This window comes from Pristiophorus japonicus, chromosome 1 (genome assembly GCF_044704955.1).
Source record: "Pristiophorus japonicus isolate sPriJap1 chromosome 1, sPriJap1.hap1, whole genome shotgun sequence".
Taxonomy (NCBI): domain Eukaryota; kingdom Metazoa; phylum Chordata; class Chondrichthyes; family Pristiophoridae; genus Pristiophorus; species Pristiophorus japonicus.
This window is the reverse complement of record NC_091977.1, coordinates 154,543,448-154,556,122: the sequence shown is the minus strand read 5'-3', so window position 1 is coordinate 154,556,122 and position 12,675 is coordinate 154,543,448. Positions and strand designations below refer to the sequence as shown.

Here is a 12,675-nt window from a genome sequence, read left to right as displayed (position 1 = left end):
TCGGTCCCGAGGCTTCCGGATTTCGGACACGCAACCTATACTATCCTTAATTTCTTTTATTAGCCATGGTTGGACTACTTTTCCTTTTGTGTTTTTACGCCAGAAAGGAATGTACAACTGTTGCAATTCATGCATTCGTTCCTTAAATATTAGCCATTGCCTATCCACCATCATGCCTTTTAATAAATCTTCCCAATCTATCATAGCCAGTTCATTCCTCATACCTTCATAGTTTCCTTTGTTTAGATTTCGGACCCTAGTTTCGGATTGAACTACTTCACTTTCCACCTTAATAAAAAATTCAATCGTGTTATGGTCACTCTTCCCTGAAGGACCCCGCACAACAAGATTGTTAATTAACCCCTTCTCATTACACAATACCCAATCTAGGATAGCCTGTTCCCCTAGTAGGCTCCTCAACTTACTGGTCTAAAAAAAAACATCTCCTACACACTCCAGGAATTCATCTTCCATAGTATGATTACTAATTTGGTTTGGCCAGTCTATATGTAGATTAAAGTCACCTATGATTACTGTAGTACCCTTGCTACATGCATCTCTAATTTCCTGTTTGATGCCATCCCCTACATTACCACTGCTGTTTGAAGGCCTATAGACAACTCCCACCAATGTTTTCTGCCCCGTGGTGCTCCTTAGTTCCACCCAGACCGATTCTGCATCTTGATTTTCGAAGCCAATATCTTTTCTCACTATTGCTCTGATTTCATCCTTTACGAACGTCACACCACCCCCTCTTCCTTTTTGCCTGTCCTTCCTAAATATCGAATATCCTTGGATATTCAGTTCCCAACCCTGGTCATCCTGCAACCATGTCTCTGTAATTGCAACTACATCTATTTGCGCTATTAATTCATCTACCTTATTGCAGATGCCATCCCGCGTCACCAGCCTCAACTTCGCAACTATTGCGGACTATCAGATTGCTTTTCTGGCATCAATTTATGGATGAGCCAGAACATTCTCCAGTTAAACATTGCAAGAATAAAGCCACTGTTAAATCTGCACATTTGCCAATTCAAAAGCACTCTCTGACGACTCATTCAGGCTGAACCAACAGAAAGCAACCTCAGTGTCTTGCTCAACATTAACCCGAGCATGAAATTCCACATCCAGTCCATCAACAAAAACACCGGTTTCCACTTCCAAAATACTGCCCACCTTCATTCCCAGCATACCCCTGTTGAAATCTTCATTGCGCCTTGGTCACCTTCAGGCTGGACCTTTTCACTAATCTCCCTCTTAGCCAGCCTCGGACTCCTGAACACCACACAATCACCATTGCTTTCTGAAATCTGATCAAGATTACGAGCTTCATTAGCTTAATTTTTAAGTAATATATATTGGCCACAGAAGAATATCAGGTCCCCATAACATGGTGTGCTTTACACTCCAGATAGGTAAGTTCACTTTAGATTTAGACAGCCAATTCATGCCACCACTTCAAAAACCTACTTCCGAAGACATTTGACAATCCTGCATTGCACTGTCTGCAAGGAGCGAATATGGGTTGGCCAAGACTGAGGTGGTGGGAGAATGGGACAGGGTGCAGCACAGGATACAGGCAGCAGAAATTCAGATCGAGTTTAACTTTACCAAGGGCTGAGAATGCAAAGCAAGCAATGAGGGTACTGCAATAGATGGGCTGAGGTAAGAGCAGAGCTGGGCAATGTTACAGAGATGGAAGTAGGCAGTCTAAATGAGAGAGGTCAAAAGCTCAGTTCAGGATCAAATACAATTCCAAGGCTGCCAACAGTCTGTTTCGGCCCAAGACATGAGTTTGGGAGGAGGATGGTGTCGGTGATGAGGATAGTTTGTGGCAGGGGCCGAAGACAATGGATTCAGTCTTCCCAATGTTTCTCAAGAGGGATATGTACCGCATCAGTGTCTGAATGTCAGACTAGCATACCAACTGCACAGAAACAGTGGAGGGGTCAAGAGAGGTTGGGCCAGGTGCAATGTTCCCCAATTTTTTTTTTATTATAAAGGGGCTGCACGGCCCATTCAGTTTCGCACATGTGCAAAATTTAACATGAGAAAAGCCAGTTCCAGGCTGCGTGCGAACCACAGAGTTGCACAGCTGTGCAGCTTAAAGGGAACGTTAGCCAGGTATCATCAGGGTACATGTGGAAGCTGACCCCACAGCAGTTCAGTGGGAATGAGGTTGAAGGAGCACCATGTGAGTCTCATGGACAAGATGAGATCGAAGAGAGTATGGGAGGAGATGAGAGAAACGAGAGAGACTGGGGTTCAGGTTTAGGGTAGCGTGGACCTGAGGGGAGGTTGGATTGCTCGGTAAAGGAAAGGGGCAGAAGCAGCAGCGCCAGCTGAATGTCATCAAGATAAAGATTGTCCAAAGAGTTTCCTGAGCTTCTCATAGTTGTTGGAGGTGAGGGTGAAGTGGTCAGGAGAGGACTTTAAGGAAACAGTTGGCAATGGGAAAAAAAGAAGCCAGGGCTTATCTTTGTTCTCCAAGGTGATGTTAAGAGTAGTGGGTGAATTTGGTAGAGAGAGCGATAGATGGCTAATCCAGTTGTGTGTTATACACACTGAAGTCTGCACCCCTTGTACTTGAGGGAGTGAAGATTGTAGAACAGTGAATGTCTTGCTGAAGACAATGGCAGCAAGGCTGGAGGTGAGGAAGTGATTGTGCAAATTAACAGCTGCAAGGGTATCGTAGTTAATAGGCTAAGCAGTTGGAAGTCTGAAATTGATTCTTAAACCAACCACCAGTAGGTGTACAACAGCATTGTCTGCTTCCTCAGCTTCAGGTTTCCATTCTGTCCTTTAACAGGAAATGCATCACCTCCATTTCCCCCTCCCCCGCCCCCCCACAAAGAGAATCACAATCCACGAATACACCCACATGGTATAATGTTACTATAAAGTCCATCACTCTGAAAAGTTTCAACCAATCTTTGCACACTGATGGCATGTGTTGCAAAAAGATCAGTGACAAAAGAAACATATGTGGAACATATCCAGTATAACATTGGACATTACAACAACTTGTATTTATATAGCGCCTTTAACGTAGTGAAAGGTCCCAACACGCTTCACAGGAGCATTATGAGATTTTTTTTTTTAATTTGGCAACGAGCCGCATAAGGAGTAAGTAGGGCAAGTGACCAAAAGCTTGGTCAAAGAGGTAGGTTTTAAGGAGTGTCTTGAAGGAGGACAGAGAGGTAGAGAGGCGGAGAGGTTTAAGCAGGGAATTCCAGAGCTTAGGGCCTAGGGTTTCTCAAGAGGGAAGAATTAGAGGAGCACAGACATTTCGGGGGGTTGTGGGGCTGGAGAAGATTACAGAGAAAGGCTGGGGCGAGGCCATGGAGGGATTTAAAAACAAGAATGAGAATTTTGAAATCGAGGCGATGCTTAACTGAGAGCCAATGTAGATCGGCGAGCACATGTGTGATGGGTGAACAGGACTTGGTGTGAGTTAAGTCACGGACCGCCAACTTTTGGATCACCTCTAGTTTACATAGGGTAGAATGTGGGAGGCCAGCTAGAAGTGTATTGAAATAGTCAGGTCTGGAGGTAACAAAGGCATGAATGAGGGCTTTAGCAGCAGATGAGCTGAGGCATGGCCAGAGACAGGCGAGGTTACGGAGGTGGAAACAGGCGGTCTTAGTTATGTTGCGGATATGTGGTTGAAAGCTCATTTCAGGGTCAAATATAACATCAAGGTTGCAAACAGACTGGTTCAGTCTCAGACAGAAGTTGGGGACAGGGATGGAGTCAGTATCTGGGGAACGGAGTTTGTGGTGAGGATTGAAAACAATGGCATCAATCTTCACAATATTCAATTGGAGAAAATTTCTGCTCAACCAGAACTGGATGTTGGACAAGCAGTCTGACAATTTGGAGACCATGGAGGGGTCGAGAGAAGTGGTAGTGAGGTAGAGCTGGGTGTCATCAGCGTACATATGGAAACGGACACTGTGTTTTCGGATAATGTCGCCAAGGGGCAACTTGTAGATTAAAAATGGGAGGAGGCGAAATATAGATCCTTGAGGGACACCAGAGGTAACAATGCAGGGGCGGGAAGAGAAGCCGTTGCAGGTGATTCTCTGGCTACAATTAGATAGATAAGAATGGAACCAGGCGAGTGCAGTCCCACCCAGCTGGACGACGGTGGAGAGGCGTTGGAGAAGGATAGAGTGGTCAACCGTGTCAAAGGCTGCAGACAAGTCAAGAAAGATGAGGAGGGATAGTTTGCCTTTGTCACAGTCACAAAGGATTCATTTGTGACTTTGATGAGAGCCGTTTCGGTACTGTGGCAGGTGGGAAACCGGATTGGAGAGATTCATACATACAACACTTCTCCATATAGAATAGTCTCCATTGTCTACTTTTATCGAAGGATAGCCAAAATTCTGACCCTTGACAATCACGTGCAAGACTTTTACTCTTAAGCCACTATTTCAGAGCATTACTGTCATCACAATGCAAACTATTGCAACTTCAAAGACCAGTTCTATTTGCAATTTCTCCATTGCATTGTTACATGAAGCACAGTATGATTCTACTTTGAGGTTGCTAATTGGAAGGCAATCTGAATTTAGCAAGAGGCGAGACTATCTGGAGAAAGTAGTCTCACGCCATTTGAGAGTCACATCAGTTGTAGTGTAACTGAAAATGGTGTGAACATGTTTCTTCACTGATACGATAGGTGCACTGCCTCCCAGACATTACAAATTCTCCCCCACAGCTGATGACCAGAGGGCAAAGAGACACCCACTTCTTTTCAAGTGGAACCCTCGCCTCTGATCTTCTCTGATACAGAAACCATCTGCAAGCTGATCTGCACTTTACATGGCTCAGAGCAAGGGAGGACTCTCACCTGTGCCCATCCCCATTCTGAGAGATTGAAGACTACCAGGCCAACACGGAGGACAATGGTGATGTTCCAAAGCTACACTATACAGGTTGAACCTCGCTTATCCGGAACCCTCGGGACCTGGCCTGTTCCGGATAAGGGATTTTTGTGAACGAGGGCTGGTCACATTAAATTAGATGGTACAGATATTGAACAAGGGGCTGGCTGGCTTGGGGCTGGGAGTGCGGCAGAGAGATTGCGGGGGGGGCAGCAGTAGTGGATCACAGGGTCAGGCCGGCGATTGCGGGAGTCGGCAGCGAGGAAAGACTTCAATTTGTTCATGTTGGAGTTCTGCGCATGGGCTCCCGGTGGCCGGGAATGGTTCTGGATAAGGGAGGTTCAACCTGTACTTCATTTTTTATAAAGATCCCAAGTGAAAACAAGAGTTGCCTCTTTATTATCATTGAAAATTCCACCAATCTTTCACGCCACAAGAAGAGCCTAAATATCTAAATATGCAGGGACAAAGCTCTGCTTTATCAAAGCACATGATATCGAGCTGGCAGTATAACTCATTATCACCTTGTCCCACTTTAACAAGCACATAAAATCAAATATAAATTAGCAAATTGCAGTGAATAAAGAAATTTACCTCACATATTGTATCCATATTGCACTTACTTGATCAAATAAGCATAAGTAGCAGACAAATTAGCTTAGCCATCTATCATCACATCTGGCCCAACCACATGAAGGTCTACTGAGTCTCGCTCCCCTCTGCCAAAACTGCCCACGACTCTAGAATTATCCTAGACGACGAAATGAATGCCAGATTCTCTCTCTACCATCAACCTCTTCCTTCTTCCCCATTGACCTAAACCTTTAACAAGTCTGAGGAGCTCATGGACCTTTGTTACCAAGAGATAATCCACTGAACTGCTTCCCCCTTCCTCGTCCCCAGAAAGCTAAAGCTCCCCCAGCTTCCCTCCCATGTTTGCCCTGAACCCCCACCTCTCTCGTTTCTCACACACATTCCCACCAGTTTCTCCAAGCTCATTTCATCAAAAATACCCACCTCTTGCTCTTTCGACCCCATTTCCACATCAAAGTTCCTCTCCTGCCACTCCCATGCTGACGGTGTAAATGGTTGTTATCTCCTCAGGTCCAGCCAACTTCCCTTTCAAAACCATCATCACTGCCCTCCTCATAAAACACACAATCAACCCATTGTACTCAGTAACTACCACATGATCTCAAAACTCCCTCCCCAAGGATCTTGAATGTATGGTCATCTGCACATATTGTAATCTATGGCCATCTCTCCAAAAACTCCATTTCAATCCCTCCAAACTGGATTTAGCCTAACCAGAGCACCAAAATGGCCCCAAATCAAAGTAATAATTTGACATTTTAAGTGTCTGTAACAGTGTAGCATTATCCCTCCTAATCCTAATTGTAGCCATCCAAAAGACTGACCACACCATCCTCTTCCAACACCTCTCCACTTTCCAGCTCCATTACTTGTACAATTGTAGAGAGGATCTTGACCAATGGCTTTTCCTGCACCATCACCTGCAGAATCCCCCTCGGTTCTGTTCTCGGCCCCCGTTCTCATCTATATTGTTCCCTTGAAGAGCATCAGCTTCCACATATATGCTGATGACATCCAGCCTTACCTCGCTCATCCCTCCACAATCTCTGTGCTGTCAGACATCCAATTGTCCTCGACCCTGCCACAAACTCCACACCCTCACAACCGATTCCATCGCAGACTGCCACAATTTCAGGCTGAACCAGAATCTGCACAACCTTGGTGTTATGGCTGGCCTACAGTTAAACTTTCAACCCCATATCCTCTTCATCACAAAGTCTGTCTGCTTCCATCTCTAACCTACACCTACCTCTGCCCCACCACATATATCTGCTGATGAAACCTTAATCTACGCCTTCATCACCTCTGGACTCAACTAATTGTTGGCTTTGTCAGCCTCCCATCCTGCACGCTCCATATATCAACACATCCACAAGTCTACTGCCCATACCCAATCCTGTATCCCATGCCCATCATTCCCATCCTCTGTCGACTATTTTCAACCTTGTATGTATTTAAGTTCTTTTATGGCCCCACCTCCCAGATCCATCAAACCCCCAGTTCTCTGTTCTTTTGACTGCAGCCTTTTCTGCATCCCCTCCTTCCTTCACATTATGGCTACTTAAATCCCACTCTAAACCCCTCCATCCCCCCCATTAACACCCTCCTTAACTTCAACATGTCTTTGACCAAGCCCAATATCTCCTCCTTGATTTTTCCTCACAACTCTGAAGTGCCTCAGATGTTTTTCTATATTAAAAGGTGCTGTAATAATGTAACTTGTTGTCCCTGACAAATAACCATTGCACGACTCTTCTGAAATAAATTTTGCAGCATCTGATTTGCAAGAGCAAGATTTCTCTGAACTCATTAGAGCAGACAGTTAAATGTACTTTTCAGCAGTTTTGATGGGCCTACCTATATCAAGTCACCTCATGTGGCCTATGTAAACAACTATCAATATTTATCAACTTTAAATGTAGTTTTACCCAGTAAACATCAATAATGCTGAATGAATCTAGCCTTGATATGTTGTTGCACACATCTTTCGTGTAAAAGAAGTTAAATAAAAATAGTTCCATCTGTTTTGCACTTTTCAGTGAAAATTACTCGGACTGTCAGACTGAACAGTAATGCACAGGTTATGGAGCTTAAATCCAATTAGTAAGCCTTTTACTTCAAATGACACCCCTCACTCTCTGAGAACTAAACCATTACTCCCTGGATAGCTCTGGGCTGTTCTCAAGCCCAACGCTACATGTGTAAATAATATTGAAAAATGCAGAGAGCTGGGCACCAATTACAAACATGAACTTCAGAAATGTCCTACAACCTAAATTGGTTTTAACTCTCAACTATAGTCAGACTTTTGGAGAAGTGTAATATAACTTGCCATTTAAAATGTAAATATTGCACAGATTTATAATTGACACTCTAATTCAGTGATCAATTTAGGTGGATTGCAAAAGCATCCAAAACTGCAACTTTAGCCAACCATTTAATAAAAACCAAAAGCATATCTCCAATAGATTTATGTGGCTAATATCTAACACGTTTTTCAGAATGCCAGAGGGCATTTTTAGCATTGAAATCACAACAGATTATACATTAATACAAGGGTTCACTGAATCAACCTGTGACTGTTGACTATGAACTGAACGTGATATTTTTGTTATAACACCCTTCGTTATCAATTTTTAATGTCCCCAAAATATTTCAGCACTGAGAGGCACTGGTCTTGCGGCCTGCTCAGAGTTCGATTCCTCCACTGTCGCATTGTATCAGTATTCCCAGTTCTGACATGCCTGCTCCAACATTCTACTTCAGACACATTCATTTTAAACAAGGCCTCAGCTGCCCTGGGTCTGTCTTTGAAACTGTAAATAACAGGAAGAAACGTACTGCCTACCGGCGACTATTCCTCCCTAGCTTTCACACGTTTGCAACCTTGTACAGAGAAGTGTCATAATTCTAAGTTGAAAAAATATATAACCACTGTTACTAATTGAAAAAAATAGCGAATACAAACTGCTTCCGAGCTTCCTGTACTGCAGGGCCTACTTCTTCAACTGAGCAACACGGCTCCGGCCTCCGCCACCGCTCATTGGTGCCACTGAAAGAACGTCACTCGCTAGACCCGCCTTTAATCGGAATCCCACGAGTCTCTCAGCTGCCAAGTAGCAGAAGTCCGTGCGTAGCACCGCTGTGGGAGCGAGCAACATTAATGCCCACCGAAGAACTGGATTTTTCTCCTGAAACTAGGTACCTGTGAGTGTGTTTGGACCAAGTGGGAGTTTTGAGAAGCTGTTCTTTTTCCAAAGTGTACATGTATAGCGGGTTGAGATGGTCGATGATATGCAGTGATAACTTTATAAGTTAGTCAGGCCGGTGATTGAGAATTTTCATTTCTCACACTTTAATTTGTGCATTTCGCAACGATTTGGAATATATACACACAACATATCATCAAAAACACAGCATACAATTAAAACGCCCACTAACCTGGCCGCAACCAAGCATTCGGCCAGAACCTCCTCAACCAGCCATCAGAAGACACACCTCGTAGCAGCCAATCACCAGTTTTCAGTGAACCACAACTAGCCGCCACCGACTGGTAATGAGCCAGCTCACCTGCAGAATCCATCGATGCAATCCTAGTAAACTGCCATTAGAAGCCACTGCCAGCCAGCTGTCCAGGGACAGAAAGAAAGTCAGCCTGCAGCCAACCAACCACAGAAACCAGCCAGTTTCCAGTTGTTAGCCGTTGGTTCTTAGCCTGCCACCATCAGTCAGTCTACAGATGAAAGGCTGACTGGAGTCAGTGGGTGGGGAAAGAGCTGCCAGAATCCAGGGAAATGGGACGAGAGCTACCAGAGTGGGAATTGGAGGGGTGCAGTGAGCTTTAAGAGTCAACCCCTGAAATTATCTTCCAACCTAGGCTAAGGTTTGGCAGATGGAATACAATGTTGGAAAGTGTGAGGTCATCCACCTTGGGGGGAAAAAAAAACAGTAAAAGGGAATATTATTTGAATGGGGAGAAATTACAACATGCTGAGGTGTAGAGGGACCTGGGGGTCCTTGTGCATGAATCCCAAAAAGTTAGTTGGCACGTGCAGCAAGTAATCAGGAAGGCGAATGGAATGTTGGCCTTCATTGCGAGAGGGATGGAATACAAAAGCAGGGAGGTCCTGCTGCAACTGTATAGGGTATTGGTGAGGCCGCACCTGGACTACTGCGTGCAGTTTTGGTCACCTTACTTAAGGAAGGATATACTAGCTTTGGAGGGGGTACAGAGACGATTCACTAGGCTGATTCCGGAGATGAGGGGGTTACCTTATGATGATTGAGTAGACTGGGTCTTTACTCGTTGGAGTTCAGAAGGATGATGGGTGATCTTATAAAAACATTTAAAATAATGAAAGCGAGAGACAAGATAGAGGCAGAGAGGTTGTTTCCACTGGTCGGGGAGACTAGAACTAGGGGGCACAGCCTCAAAATACGGGGGAGCCAATTTAAAACCGAGTTGAGAAGGAATTTCTTCTCCCAGAGGGTTGTGAATCTGTGGAATTCTCTGCCCAAGGAAGCAGTTGAGGCTAGCTCATTGAATGTATTCAAATCACAGATAGATTGTTAACCAATAAGGGAATTAAGGATTACAGGGAGCGGGCGGGTAAGTGGAGCTGAGTCCACGGCCAGATCAGCCATGATCTTGTTGAATGGCGGAGCAGGCTCGATGGCCTACTCCTGTTCCTAATTCTTATGTTCTTATGTAACCACCTATCCGTGCGATAACTAAGACTGCCTATTTCCACCTACGTAACATTGTCCATCTCTGCCCCTGCCTCAGCTCATCTGCTGCCGAAACCCTCATCCATGCCTTTGTTACCTCGCGGCTTGACTATTCTAATGCATTCCTGGCTGGCCTCCCATGTTCTACCCTATGTAAACTTGAGGTCTTCCCAAGCTCGGCTGCCCATGTCCTAACTCGCACCAAGTCCTGTTCACCCATCACCCTTGTGCTCGTTGACCTACATTGGCTCCCGGTTAAGCAAAAGCTCAACTTTAATTCTCATCCTTGTTTTCAAATCTCTCCATGGCAGCACCCCTCCCTATGTCTATAATCTCCTCCAGCCCCACAACCCCTCGAGATATCTGCACTCCTCTAATTCTGGACTTTTGAACATCCCTGATTTTTAATCATTCAACTACTGGTGGCCTTGTCTTCAGCTGTCAAGGCCCTAAGCTCTGGAATTCCCTCCATAAACCTTTCCACCTCTCTACATCTCTTTCCTCCTTTAAGACGCTCCTTTAAACCTACCTCTGATCAAGCTTTTAATCATGTGCCCTAATTTCTTCTTATAAAACAAAATTTGATACCAAGTCACATAACAGTCCTGTGAAGTGCCTTGGGACGATTTACTATGTTTAAGGTGCGATATAAATACAAATTGGTGTTGAGAATAGGAGAGGCAATAACACTGTTACAGTCAACTGACTTGGCTTATACAGTAAGTTTCTTCTCTTGCTACGCTGAGTGTTAACTCAGAAGTTTACTGTAAAACTGTACCAGTGCTGTCACCTCTTCTGTCAAATTCTGGCAGCAAATGTTTCCCATCCTGGTTCACAAAGCAATTGAGGCAAGCACATGCCAGTATTTACAGCAGCCAGAAGGAGAGCATATGATTACCTGCAAAAATTTAAAGTGGCTATCTGTTGTATACTTGCCTAATGCATCAAATACACCCCTTGGCATATGAGACTTCATAATGTTTTCCACTGTAGGGATTCCCATACATTGTGGAACTCTGAATAAGTGGATATTGTCTCCAAACTCTCAACTGTGAGCCCTTTGTGGAAGTGTGGTTATTGAGATTGGATGGATGCAAGTTTAAGCATGGAAGAAATAGGAATTAGTTTTTAATTCAGGTTGTTGTGGGAGCGCAAGCCTGCATTTCTGAAATGCTTTGCTTCGGCTGCGGTGTGGAAATATTGAAAGTTGGAAGATTAAAGATTGGATTTAAACAGGCTGCTCGATGGTGTGGTGCCATGTTGAGTGTTTGCGTGTACCTTGTTACTATGTGAATAATAATCAAAAGGATTAAAAGTTGGAAGATTCAAGATTGGATTAAAACAGGCTGCGAGACGATATGGTGCCTTTTAGCCATTGAAATGTTGAGTATTTGAGTGTAACTTGTTACTATGCGATTCTGAGTTGTGTATAGTAATTCATGATATTGTCTGTATTTGAGTGTACCTTGTTACTATGCGAATAATAATTTGATGACAATTTGTATGTTAAACGATCTGGTTTGTGTATCGTAATTCAGAAAGCAGTTAGCCATGATTTCAGGACAATTCTACATTGTCTGCATGTTAATTGTCTAAATGTACTATAAGAGTTCAAAGGCTTTTTTGGTACAAATATGAGAGTCTGACACTGGAATTTCGGAAGGTGTGTCACAAGGAGTCACGGAAATCGAAGCAAGCTGCTTTTGTGAATTATCTCAGTAACTTTCATACTGGATTTGTTTAGTATGAATGTTTGAATAAAAGTCCTGATCCTGCATTTATTGCAACTGAATGTGTGTGTAATTTGACGTTTAAAGCAATGAAGCGAAAAGAGCAAGACAGCCTTACAACAGTTGTGAGAGGCACTTGGGCATTCAATCTAATGGCATCACTTTCATATGATGGACTCTCCTTTTCCAATCTCTAAAAGGATAAAAGCTGATACTAATTAGTTTTTACTAAAGTTGTGTAATCGAGCAATAAAATAACTGAGTTAAACCAAATCAGTTCAAAGGAAATACTGGCAGCTGACTGCCAAGTCAGTAGCAGCCCTCCTTATGTCACATGCAAAACACTTGGAATGAATTATTTCCTGGCCAAACAGGGTCACTGTCAAAGCTATGGTAGTTGTACCAAAACGCAGCAGTGACAGTGGGCAAGCACAGCAAGAAACACGAGTGCCAACACCTCAAATTTTTCCCCATGATTGTCCACAACTTGAGCACGTCAGGACAGCCACTCAGCACCAGAATGTACCATGTGTACTCACCATCATCATAGGCAGTCCCTCGGAATCGAGGAGGACTTGTTTCCACTCCCAAAGTGAGTTCTTTGATGGCTGAACAGTCCAATACGAGAGCCACAGACCCTGTTACAGGTGGGACAAACATTCGTCGAGGGAAGGGGTCAGTGGGGCTGGTTTGCCGCACGCTCCTTCCGCTGCCTGCGCTAGGCCTCG

At 44.2% G+C, this 12,675-nt stretch overlaps 1 protein-coding gene across 9 annotated transcripts in view; it reads right to left on the bottom strand.

Moving 5' to 3' along the window:
- The window catches only part of fbxl17 (F-box and leucine-rich repeat protein 17), a 1,396,933-nt gene that overhangs the window by 1,173,872 nt on the left and 210,386 nt on the right, over positions 1–12,675 (bottom strand). Inside the window, exon 1 of one of the 9 annotated variants that reach the window (XM_070884144.1) lies at positions 8,458–8,534. The exons of 5 other annotated variants lie outside the window; for them this stretch is intronic. The gene's annotated coding sequence lies outside the window, so the exon portion shown is untranslated. Of the gene's footprint in view, positions 1–5,912; positions 5,951–8,330; positions 8,535–12,675 lie in introns of those variants that run through there. 3 more of the 9 variants (XM_070884141.1, XM_070884145.1, XM_070884146.1) reach the window with 3 other exon arrangements.